Below are 13,927 nucleotides of genomic sequence, written 5' to 3'. Positions count from 1 at the left end.
ACCCAAAAAAGCAAGCTGGACAGAAAATATAGCAACAAAAGTAACACAAGCAGAACTTAGCTTATGCTGAGCAGACAGGCCACAGGAACGATCCAGGAGGAAGCAAGACCAATACTAGAACATTGACTGGAGGCCAGGATCAAAGCACTAGGTGGAGTTAAATAGAGCAGCACCTAACGACTTAACCTCACACCTGAGGAAGGAAACTCAGAAGCCGCAGTACCACTCGTGACCACAGGAGGGAGCTTGATCACAGAATTCACAACAGTATCCATCCACAGACAGCTGTTTTGGGGTTTTTGCCCCTCATCAGTGTGGAGTAGGAAACTGGCTATCAGGAGCAGTGCCTAGTAGAAAGTCTATAAAGGCACAGATGATTGACCTCGTGGAGACCAAAACATCCAACACCGCGGAGACACCATCACGTGTTTCTCAACACAGTGATCCAGAACACTGCCCCCAAATATGCAAATGCATGTAGAGGAACTGCGGAGACACCATCATGTGTTTCTCAACGCAGGCAGTGAATAGCCAGGCCTTTCCCCAGGAAGGAACAACCAAGGGAAGGGCAGCATCCAATAAAGGAAAACATCCAATAAAGGAAAACCACCTATGCCAAGCATGGTATCCATCCACAGACAGCTGTTTCGGGGTTTTTGCCCCTCATCAGTGTGGAGTAGGAAACTGGCTATTACGAGCAGTGCCTAGTAGAAAGTCTATAAAGGCACGGATGATTGACCTTGTGGAGACCAAAACATCCAACACCGCGGAGACACCATCACGTGTTTTTCAACGCAGTGATCCAGAACACTGCCCCCAAATATGCAAGTGCATGTAGAGGAGCTGCGGAGACACCATCACGTATTTCTCAATGCAGGCAGTGAATAGCCAGGCCTTTCCCCGGGAAGGAACAACCAAGGGAAGGGCAGCATCCAATAAAGGAAAACATCCAATAAAGGAAAACCACCTATGCCAAGCATGGTATCCATCCACAGACAGCTGTTTCGGGGTTTTTGCCCCTCATCAGTGTGGAGTAGGAAACTGGCTATCAGGAGCAGTGCCTAGTAGAAAGTCTATAAAGGCACGGATGATTGACCTCGTGGAGACCAAAACATCCAACACCGCGGAGACACCATCACGTGCTTCTCAACGCAGTGATCCGGAACACTGCCCCCAAATATGCAAATGCATGTAGAGGAGCTGCGGAGACACCATCACGTGTTTCTCAACGCAGGAAGTGAATAGCCAGGCCTTTCCCCGGGAAGGAACAAGCAAGGGAAGGGCAGCATCCAATAAAGGAAAACATCCAATAATGGAAAACCACCTATGCCAAGCATGGTATCCATCCACAGACAGCTGTTTTGGGGTTTTTGCCCCTCATCAGTGTGGAGTAGGAAACTGGCTATCAGGAGCAGTGCCTAGTAGAAAGTATATAAAGGCACGGATGATTGACCTCGTGGAGACCAAAACATCCAACACCGCGGAGACACCATCACGTGTTTCTCAACGCAGTGATCCAGAACACTGCCCCCAAATATGCAAATGCCTCCTCTACATGCCTCTACAGGTAAGGTCTTCAGTAAGTCGATCACCACTTGGTTCATCTTCTCACACATCCCATTGGTTTGTGGATGGTACGGCGTGGTTCTGATCTTCTTACAGCGGTACAAATTGCAGAACTCCTGGAACACCTCCGCTTCAAATGCTGGTCCTTGATCGGTCAGCACCTTCTCCGGGTACCCATGGGGTCTACAGTAGTACTGCTGGAAGGTTTTGGCAGCCGTCCTAGCTGTTAGATCTTTGACCAGCACGACTACCAGGAATCTGGAGTAGTGGTCCATGATGGTGAGAGCGTAGATATAACCTGACCGGCTAGGTGTTAGCTTTACGTGATCCAGCGCGACCAACTCGAGCGGCCGTTTGGTGATGATGGGCTGCAAGGGAGCCCGTTGACTGTCACGATCCTTCCGGCGTAGGCTACAGGGGCCACACTCTCTACACCACTTCTCGATGGCTTTCTTCATGACAAACCAGTAGAACCTCCCACGGAGTAGCCTCTCCAGCTTCCTCCATCCGAAGTGTCCTGCCCCATCGTGGTATGCTCCCAGGACCATTGGCACATCTTGTCTTGGGACCACCATCTGCCATAACAATTCATGAGTGCGTGGGTCGATGCTCCTCCGGCACACCTTGACATCGTGGATAAACAGTTTACCCCTCTCCTTCCACAACTGTAATGCCTCTGGTGGATCATCCGGGCCGGGATGCAAACCTGCCTGCGTCAGGAGCTCTTTCACCCGATGGACCGCAGGGTCGCCATCCTGGTTCTCTGTCCACCCGTGATGGGGCAGGGGATCCAACGGGGCGCCCTGTTGATTTCTGCACCTGTTCTCCACCTGATGGGAACACTGGGTTGCCTTGGGGCGATGGAAAGCGGGCAGCTCTACCTCTTCAAATGCTTCTGGATCTTCCCCCGTTTCAGGCAAGTGAGGCATCCGGGACAATGCATCCTCATTCGCATTCTTGTGCCCCGCCCGGTACTTGATGGTGAAGTTGTAATTGGACAACCGGGCCATCCACCGCTGCTCCAAGGCACCGAGTTTTGCTGTGTCCAAGTGCGTTAGCGGATTATTATCCATAAAGACGGTGAATTTCGCTGTGGCCAGGTAGTGCTTGAACCTCTCCGTCACGGCCCAAACGACAGCGAGGAACTCCAGCTTAAAGGAACTGTAGTTGTCAGGGTTCCTTTCAGTGGGGCGAAGTTTCCTGCTGGCGTAAGCGATTACTCTTTCCTTGCCCTTCTGGACCTGGGACAGCACAGCTCTCAGCCCCACGTTGCTGGCATCCGTATACAATACAAACGGTTGGTCATATTCAGGGTAGGCTAGTACCTCTTCTCCCTTCAGCGCCGACTTTAAGCAGGTGAACGATTTTTCCAGTCCTTCGTTCCAATCAAACGGGGTATTCTTACCCTTGGGTTTCTTGGGTTGGCCTACCAACAGGTCTTGCAACGGTGCGGCCTTCTTGGTGAAGTCTTTGATAAACCTCCGGTAGTAGCCCACCAACCTGAGGAACTGTCGGACTTCGTGGAGGTTACCGGGCTGCGGCCAGTCCTTTATCACCGTGACCTTGTCGGGGTCTGGGGCCACTCCTTCGGCACTCACCACATGGCCCAGATACTGCACTTTGGGTTTCAGCAGATGGCATTTGGACAGTTTCACCTTTAAGCCAAAGTTGGACAGGGCTTCAAACACCTCGGCCAGGTGCTTCAAATGGTCTTCATAGGTCTTGGAGAAGACAATGACATCGTCCAGATATAGCAGCACGGTCTCAAAGTTCTTGTGTCCCAGACAGCACTCCATCATCCTCTGGAACGTCCCCGGGGCGTTACACAATCCGAAGGGCATGTAGTTGAACTCGCAGAGACCCATCGGCGTCGTGAAGGCCGTCTTTTCCTTGTCCGCCTCTGCCACGGGACCCTGCCAGTACCCACTGGTGAGATCCAAGGTAGAGAAATAGTTAGCAGACTTTAAAGCAGCCAAGGACTCCTCTATCCTAGGCAGGGGGTATGCATCCTTATGTGTAATGCGGTTTAGTTGCCTATAATCCACACACATCCTCATGGTGCCATCTTTCTTCCTAACGAGAACTAATGGAGCTGCCCAGGGGCTACAGCTGTCTCTCACTACTCCAGCCTCCTTCATCTCTCGTAAAATCTCCTTGGCACACTGATAATGAGCTGGAGGTACAGAATGGTATCTCTTTTTTATGGGTGAGTGATCTCCTGTGGGAATATGGTGTTGAATCCCTTTTACCCGCCCGAAATCAAGGGGGTGCTTGCTGAATACCCGCTCATACTCATGAACCACCCTGTAGGCCCCCTGTATCTGGTGAGATGGAGTAGAATCAGTGCCCACATATAATTCTTGACACCAATCTTTCGATTGCCCTGCAGAGCCATTGTTCTCCGCCGGATTGGACGGAACCAAGGGCCCGGGTGCCTGTATCACACTGTTATTAACAGTAAACAGCTTGGCAGCGTGACATATTTGGTTAGGTGGACTTCTTCCTCCCCACAGTTAAGAACACGTACTGGCACCCTCCCCTTGCGGACGTCAACCACCCTTCTGGCTGTCAGGAGGGTAGGCCTATTATCTGAATACACAGGTTCTCCTAGGGCCTGATAATCTTTGCCCCCGAGACCTATGGCTGCCCGACACCATATTAACATTTCACTCCTGGGGGGGTATTGCAATGGGGTTCGATTCACTCACTGTGACCCGGCCAATTTCACCACCAGTCAGCACCACCTGCTGTCTCCGCATTAGGGCTCTGATTTCTTTCTGCAGGGCACGTTGTTCACTGTACCCAGCTGTCTCTGCTACCTGCTGCAACAAGACAATAACTTCTGCAAGACAATTTTCTATGACATTCGTACCGATGGTCATCATGGGGTTACATTCACGTCGGTCAATATCAACAATGACAATTCCCTGGGCCTTCAATTCTACCCGCCCCATCTTAATGGTGACCTCTTTATACCCCACTTGCGGCAGTGGCTGAAATTAACTAGCTATTATGGTAAAATCATCATCGGGGCCACGGGTAATGTCGGTGTCCTCCCAATAACGTCTATAAAGAATGTAGGGCATAGTTGTCACCTGGGAATCGGTGTCCAGCAAAGCGTTCATGGGGATACCGTCGATCACGATGGGGAGAATTGGTCGCCCTCCGAAGTATTTGGCTCTCCAATTCTGCGGGCCTGACCGTTCTACTCCTGGGGGTTGGCCCTCTGCCCCAGGGGTTGCTCGTTTAAATGACAGTACCTTGCAAGATGGCCCACCTGATGGCAGCGGCAGCAGATGGGTCATTCATCCCGATGAAAGCGATCGTCGTCTCTGCCTCTCGTCGATGGGACTCTCCTTGATCGCTGCCAGGGGACATCTTCCGGTCTGGAAGCCAACTGGATCTTCTCCTTGGGGGCCTCCTGTAGGGATTGAACGGTCCGGGCTAGGGCAGCAATGCTCCTGGTCAGCTCCTGTATCTGGAGGCGCAGTCCTGCAGGGGAGTCGTCTTCCAGGGTCTGGGCATCGGCCTCGGCGGAAACGGGTGCGTCCGGCGCCACCTCCTGATGGTACGTGAGGGCTTGACGCCTGGGAAGTGTGGCACGGTTGGGCTGTCGCTCTGGTAGTGCCTGGATGGCTTTATCTTTGATATGCGCAAAAGTCAGGTCTGGATTCTGCATGGCCAGGAAGTGTAGCCCTTTGGTTACTGCACAGGAGCCCCTCGATGAACCGCTCCTTCAGGAGTTTATCTCCATCTTGCATGCTGTTTGGGTCACTTTGCTTGATGGCCCGCAGCGCCTCCTGAAGATTAAGGGCATAGTCCCGCAAGCTATCCTGCGGCCTCTGCTGTTGTGAATTCTGCTCTTGGGCTCCCTCTGGTGGTTATGAGTGGTAGTGCTGCTGTCTTTGGATCGCAGCATTTATCAGGTGTGTTCACTTTTTGCAATTTGGACTCAGCTATTTAGTCCTGCTTGATCCTTTAGTCAATGCCAGTTGTCCATTGTTTTTGGAAGATTCACATCCCTTACTGGTCTCTCCTGTTTGCTGTGCTTTTCAACAAAGATAAGTCCTGGCTTTGTTTTTGCTGTCCACATGCTGTGGGCTTTATAGTTCAGTGCATTTTCATGTTTTGTCTTGTCCAGCTTGTCTGTGTAAGGATTTTTTGCAGCCAAGCGGTATCTCTGGAGATGCAGATATACCCTCCATGTCTTTAGTCAGATGTGGAGTTTTGTATTTTCTGTGGTGGATATTTTCTAGTGTTTTAATACTGACCGCATAGTTCTCTGTCCTATTCTTTCTTTTTAGCTAGTAAGGCCTCCTTTGCTAATCCTGATTTCAGTCTGCGTTTGTCATTTCCCTCTCCTCTCACAGTCAATATTTGTGGGGGGCTGTCTATCCTTTGGGGATTTTCTCTGAGGCAAGATAGTTTTCCAGTTTCTATCTTTAGGGGAAGTTAGTCCTTAGGCTGTGTCGAAGTGTCTAGGGAGTGTTAGGTACATCCCACGGCTATTTCTAGTTGCGCTGCTAAGTTCAGGGTTTGCGGTCAGTACAGGTACCACCTTCTCCAGAGTACGTCACATGCTGCTCCTAGGCCACCAGATCATAACACTCTGCTTGCACCCATAGAACGTCAATTTAATTTCCGTAGCGGTGTGGGTGTCAAAGGTGGTTTTAAGCTTTGAAAATACCTGTTGCGCAGTTCTCTTATCCGCAACGGGCCAGGACTTCACTTCCCTCAATGCTGCTCCAAAGAGTTGGCCGATTATCATATGAACTTTCTCAGGCTTTGTCAAGGGATAAAACTCGAGCAGGCTACAAATCCCCTCTTTAAAGTCAGATAACGTATGGGATTCTCCAGAATATCGCGGGAGCCAGGCGGCTCCTGGTAGGTACGGCATAGACCAGGGCATTATGGCTGTCATAGCTGCAGCAGTGTCCAGCTGGCTGATGGGAGCGGCAAACCCCGCGGCATCTAGTGGTGATACCGGGTTTGTGGCTGTGTCTGCCACGGAATCTGGAAGTGCCCCTGAGTCTGCAGCTGTGGCCGCCGCCTCCGCTCCTCCGGGATCCGACATGGCCGTTCCTCCCCCCTGCTAACCTGCCGGGGTCGGGGTTCTTCTTCAGGGATCGGCGCCGGGGTCGGGGTTCCTCTTCCGGGATCGGCACCTCACCGCGTCTTCCCGCTCCGCGCTCTTTTCCAGCCGGCTCCACCCACGAAGCTATGGCTCCTCTCCTCGCGCTCCACACGGCGCGGCAATGGCGGATTTTTGGCGGCAAATAGCAATACACAGTCTTTGCAATAAGTCACAGTTCAATCACAGTTCCAAGGCACACATGACCTGATTCTTCAGGCTTAAGTAGATCCTGTCCGTGACGCCAAGTTGGAGCGCCCCCAGATGCAGGGCCGTGGGGTACTCGGTCCGGGGTTGTCACGGTGGCTAGACCCAGTCCGTGACCCTGCTAAGGGGCGTCCAATGAAAGGTGATAGTGCGTGGTGCAGAACGCGAGGAATAACAAGGACTCAGGGTTGCAGTCTTTTTACCTTTTTACTGAAGGCTTCGGGGTCCGCAATCCAGAGCACTGCTAACAGGGCTGGCTGAGACCGACCGGTCCAAAGGCACATCCAGAGATCCCTTTGCAGGTGGAAATCAGTATCTACCTTCTAGCGCCTGTGTATTGTAGTCCTACTGTTATGATACGGTGGTCTAAGAGCAACATGGAACGAGCTCTGAAGGAAGTGGTAACTGTACTGACCGCAGTCCCTAAGCTCAACACAACACTAGAAGTAGCCGTGGAATGCTCCTAACTCTCCCTAGGCATCTCGTCACAGCCTAAGAGCTAACTACCCCTAAAGAAAGAAGCAGGAAAGCTATCTTGCCTCAGAGAAAATCCCCAAAGGATAGATTAGCCCCCACAAATAATGACTGTGAGTGGAGAGGGAAAAGACATACACAGAATGAAACCAGGATGAGCACAGGAGGCCAGTCTAGCTAAATAGATAGGACAGGATGGAATACTGTGCGGTCAGTATAAAACTCTACAAAAATCCACGCAGAGTTTACAAAAAATCTCCACACCTGACTAAAGGTGTGGAGGGCAAATCTGCCTCCCAGAGCTTCCAGCAAGACAGAATTAATTCACACTGATAAGCTGGACAAACATAGAAAGCACAGAATGGATAAGTCCACAATCTATGGACAGAAAAGAGCAAGCAAAAACTTAGCTTTGCTGAACTGGTCAGGATAACAGGGAACTCCAAAGAGATGTGAATCCAACCAGGAACCTTTTACAAGTGGCACTGGCTGAAGAAAGAGCCAGGCTTAAATAGCCAAGCAGAAGAGATGATAAGTGGAGGCAGCTGATGACAGCTAACTCCAAGGAGCAGCCATACCACTAGAAACCACAAGAGGGAGCCCAAGAGCAGAACCAACAAAAGTGCCACTTACAACCACCGGAGGGAGCCCAAGAGCGGAATTCACAACACCTTCCCTGCTGAGCACCACGGGATAGTCCTCACAACTGTCGTATCCGTTCTTTCTCTCTCCGTCCCCCAGTTTAATATGGATAGGACACACCCGTATGACAGGTAGGCCTGGAGTTATTCTGGGACCCTAGAGATGCCCCTCTCCCACGATTGCCTCCTATATCCGTTCAGGTGATGTAGGTCAGTGTTATGGCTGGCAATCAGGCAACACAGCGTGCAGTAATCAGCGCACATACAGAGATCTGGCAATAACCAAAAACAATAGGACAAGCTCTGAGACGTGGAATCTCTGTAGACTGCAGTACCTGATCTATCCTCACACAACTATAAGCAGCAGTGGATTGCGCCTATAACTACCTATGCAACTCGGCACTGCCTGAGGAGCTGACTAGCCTGAAGATAGAAATACAAGCCTGACTTACCTCAGAGAAATACCCCAAAGGAATAGGCAGCCCCCCACATATAATGACTGTTAGCAAGATGAAAAGACAAACGTAGGAATGAAATAGATTCAGCAAAGTGAGGCCCGATATTCTAGACAGAGCGAGGATAGCAAAGAGAACTATGCAGTCTACAAAAAACCCTAAAACGAAAACCACGCAAAGGGGCAAAAAGACCCACCGTGCCGAACTAACAGCACGGCGGTGCACCCCTTTGCTTCTCAGAGCTTCCAGCAAAAGTTAATAGCAAGCTGGACAGAAAAAACAGAAAACAAACTAGAAGCACTTATCTAGCAGAGCAGCAGGCCCAAGGAAAGATGCAGTAGCTCAGATCCAACACTGGAACATTGACAAGGAGCAAGGAAGACAGACTCAGGTGGAGCTAAATAGCAAGGCAGCCAACGAGCTCACCAAAACACCTGAGGGAGGAAGCCCAGAGACTGCAATACCACTTGTGACCACAGAAGTGAACTCAGCCACAGAATTCACAACAGTACCCCCCCCTTGAGGAGGGGTCACCGAACCCTCACCAGAACCCCCAGGCCGACCAGGATGAGCCACATGAAAGGCACGAACAAGATCTGGGGCATGGACATCAGAGGCAAAAACCCAGGAATTATCTTCCTGAGCATAACCCTTCCATTTGACCAGATACTGGAGTTTCCGTCTAGAGACACGAGAATCCAAAATCTTCTCCACAATATACTCCAATTCCCCCTCCACCAAAACAGGGGCAGGAGGCTCCACAGATGGAACCATAGGTGCCACGTATCTCCTCAACAACGACCTATGGAATACATTATGTATGGAAAAGGAGTCTGGGAGGGTCAGACGAAAAGACACCGGATTGAGAATCTCAGAAATCCTATACGGACCAATAAAACGAGGTTTAAATTTAGGAGAGGAAACCTTCATAGGAATATGACGAGAAGATAACCAAACCAGATCCCCAACACGAAGTCGGGGTCCCACACGGCGTCTGCGATTAGCGAAAAGCTGAGCCTTCTCCTGGGACAAGGTCAAATTGTCCACCACCTGAGTCCAGATCTGCTGCAACCTGTCCACCACAGAATCCACACCAGGACAGTCCGAAGACTCAACCTGTCCTGAAGAGAAACGAGGATGGAACCCAGAATTGCAGAAAAATGGAGAGACCAAGGTAGCCGAGCTGGCCCGATTATTAAGGGCGAACTCAGCCAACGGCAAAAATGACACCCAATCATCCTGGTCAGCGGAAACAAAACATCTCAGATATGTTTCCAAGGTCTGATTGGTTCGTTCGGTCTGGCCATTAGTCTGAGGATGGAAGGCCGAGGAGAAAGATAGGTCAATGCCCATCCTACCACAAAAGGCTCGCCAGAACCTCGAGACAAACTGGGAACCTCTGTCAGAAACAATATTCTCAGGAATGCCATGTAAACGAACCACATGCTGGAAGAACAAAGGCACCAAATCAGAGGAGGAAGGCAATTTAACCAAGGGCACCAGATGGACCATTTTAGAAAAGCGATCACAGACCACCCAAATGACCGACATTTTTTGAGAAACGGGAAGGTCAGAAATGAAATCCATCGAAATATGTGTCCAAGGCCTCTTCGGGACCGGCAAGGGCAAAAGCAACCCACTGGCACGTGAACAGCAGGGCTTAGCCCTAGCACAAATTCCACAGGACTGCACAAAAGCACGCACATCCCGTGACAGAGATGGCCACCAGAAGGATCTAGCAACCAACTCCCTGGTACCAAAGATTCCTGGATGACCAGCCAGCACCGAACAATGAAGTTCAGAGATAACTTTACTAGTCCACCTATCAGGGACGAACAGTTTCTCGGCCGGACAACGATCAGGTTTATTAGCCTGAAATTTCTGCAACACTCTCCGCAAATCAGGGGAGATGGCAGACACAATGACTCCTTCCTTGAGGATACTCGCCGACTCAGATAACCCCGGAGAGTCGGGCACAAAACTCCTAGACAGAGCATCCGCCTTCACATTTTTAGAGCCCGGAAGGTATGAAACCACAAAATCAAAACGAGCAAAAAATAACGACCAACGGAACTGTCTAGGATTCAAGCGCTTGGCAGACTCAAGATAAGTAAGGTTCTTATGATCAGTCAAAACCACCACGCGATGCTTAGCACCCTCAAGCCAATGACGCCACTCCTCGAATGCCCACTTCATGGCCAGCAACTCTCGGTTGCCCACATCATAATTACGCTCAGCAGCAGAAAATTTCCTGGAAAAGAAAGCACATGGTTTGAACACTGAGCAACCAGAACCTCTCTGTGACAAAACCGCCCCTGCACCAATCTCAGAAGCATCAACCTCGACCTGGAACGGAAGAGAAACATCAGGTTGACACAACACAGGGGCACAGCAAAAACGACGCTTCAACTCCTGAAAAGCTTCCACGGCAGCAGAAGACCAATTAACTAAATCAGCACCCTTCTTGGTCAAATCGGTCAATGGTCTGGCAATACTAGAAAAATTACAGATGAAGCGACGATAAAAATTAGCAAAGCCCAGGAATTTCTGCAGACTCTTTAGAGATGTCGGCTGAGTCCAATCCTGGATGGCCTGAACCTTAACCGGATCCATCTCGATAGTAGAAGGGGAAAAGATGAACCCCAAAAATGAAACTTTCTGCACACCGAAGAGACACTTTGATCCCTTCACGAACAAGGAATTAGCACGCAGTACCTGGAAAACCATTCTGACTTGCTTCACATGAGACTCCCAATCATCAGAGAAGATCAAAATGTCATCCAAGTAAACAATCAAGAATTTATCCAGATACTCACGGAAAATGTCATGCATAAAAGACTGAAAAACAGATGGAGCATTGGCAAGTCCAAACGGCATCACCAGATACTCAAAATGACCCTCGGGCGTATTAAATGCCGTTTTCCATTCATCTCCTTGCCTGATTCTCACCAGATTATACGCACCACGAAGATCTATCTTGGTGAACCAACTAGCCCCCTTAATCCGAGCAAACAAGTCAGAAATCAATGGCAAGGGATACTGAAACTTAACAGTGATCTTATTAAGAAGGCGGTAATCAATACACGGTCTTAGCGAACCATCCTTCTTGGCTACAAAAAAGAACCCTGCTCCCAATGGTGACGACGATGGGCGAATATGTCCCTTCTCCAGGGACTCCTTCACATAACTGCGCATAGCGGTGTGTTCAGGTACGGACAAATTAAATAAACGACCCTTAGGGAATTTACTACCAGGAATCAAATCGATAGCACAATCACAATTCCTATGCGGAGGTAGGGCATCAGACTTGGACTCTTCAAATACATCCTGAAAGTCCGACAAGAACTCTGGGATGTCAGAAGGAATGGATGACGAAATAGACAAAAATGGAACATCACCATGTACTCCCTGACAACCCCAGCTGGTTACCGACATAGAGTTCCAATCCAATACTGGATTATGGGTTTGTAGCCATGGCAACCCCAACACGACCACATCATGCAAATTATGCAGTACCAGAAAGCGAATAACTTCCTGATGTGCAGGAGCCATGCACATGGTCAGCTGGGCCCAGTACTGAGGCTTATTCTTGGCCAAAGGTGTAGCATCAATTCCTCTCAACGGAATAGGACACCGCATAGGCTCCAAGAAAAATCCACAACGTTTAGCATAATCCAAATCCATCAGATTCAGGGCAGCGCCTCAATCCACAAACGCCATGACAGAATACGATGACAAAGAGCACATTAAGGTAATGGACAAAAGGAATTTGGACTGTACAGTACCAATAACGGCAGAGCTATCGAACCGCCTAGTGCGTTTAGGACAATTAGAAATAGCATGAGTAGAATCACCACAATAGAAACACAGTCTGTTCAGACGTCTGTGTTCTTGCCGTTCTACTTTAGTCATAGTCCTGTCGCACTGCATAGGCTCAGGTTTACTCTCAGACAATACCGCCAGATGGTGCACAGATTTACGCTCGCGCAAGCGACGACCGATCTGAATGGCCAAGGACATGGACTCATTCAAACCAGCAGGCATAGGAAATCCCACCATTACATCCTTAAGAGCTTCAGAGAGACCCTTTCTGAACAAAGCCGCTAGTGCAGATTCATTCCACAGAGTGAGTACTGACCACTTTCTAAATTTCTGACAATATACTTCTATATCATCCTGACCCTGGCATAAAGCCAGCAGATTTTTCTCAGCCTGATCCACTGAATTAGGCTCATCGTAAAGCAATCCGAGCGCCAGGAAAAACGCATCAACATTACTCAATGCAGGGTCTCCTGGCGCAAGAGAAAACGCCCAGTCCTGTGGGTCGCCGCGCAAAAAAGAAATAATAATCAAAACCTGTTGAATAGGATTACCAGAAGAATGAGGTTTCAAGGCCAAAAATAGCTTACAATTATTTCTGAAGCTCAGGAACTTAGTTCTGTCACCAAAAAACAAATCAGGAATCGGAATTCTTGGTTCTAGCATCGATTTCTGATCAATAGTATCTTGAATCTTTTGTACATTTACAACGAGATTATCCATTGAGGAGCACAGAGCCTGAATATCCATGTCCACAGCTGTGTCCTGAAGCACTCTAATGTCTAGGGGAAAAAAAAGACTGAAGACAGAGCTAAGAAAAAAAAATGATGTCAGGATTTCTTTTTTCCCTCTATTGGGAATCATTGGTGTGGCTCCTTGTACTGTTATGGCTGGCAATCAGGCAACACAGCGTGCAGTAATCAGCGCACATACAGAGATCTGGCAATAACCAAAAACAATAGGACAAGCTCTGAGACGTGGAATCTCTGTAGACTGCAGTACCTGATCTATCCTCACACAACTATAAGCAGCAGTGGATTGCGCCTATAACTACCTATGCAACTCGGCACTGCCTGAGGAGCTGACTAGCCTGAAGATAGAAATACAAGCCTGACTTACCTCAGAGAAATACCCCAAAGGAATAGGCAGCCCCCCACATATAATGACTGTTAGCAAGATGAAAAGACAAACGTAGGAATGAAATAGATTCAGCAAAGTGAGGTCCGATATTCTAGACAGAGCGAGGATAGCAAAGAGAACTATGCAGTCTACAAAAAACCCTAAAACGAAAACCACGCAAAGGGGCAAAAAGACCCACCGTGCCGAACTAACAGCACGGCGGTGCACCCCTTTGCTTCTCAGAGCTTCCAGCAAAAGTTAATAGCAAGCTGGACAGAAAAAACAGAAAACAGACTAGAAGCACTTATCTAGCAGAGCAGCAGGCCCAAGGAAAGATGCAGTAGCTCAGATCCAACACTGGAACATTGACAAGGAGCAAGGAAGACAGACTCAGGTGGAGCTAAATAGCAAGGCAGCCAACGAGCTCACCAAAACACCTGAGGGAGGAAGCCCAGAGACTGCAATACCACTTGTGACCACAGAAGTGAACTCAGCCACAGAATTCACAACAGGTC

The sequence above is a fragment of the Ranitomeya imitator genome, chromosome 1 (assembly GCF_032444005.1).
Source record: "Ranitomeya imitator isolate aRanImi1 chromosome 1, aRanImi1.pri, whole genome shotgun sequence".
NCBI lineage: Eukaryota > Metazoa > Chordata > Amphibia > Anura > Dendrobatidae > Ranitomeya > Ranitomeya imitator.
Note: the sequence above shows the minus strand (reverse complement) of the source record.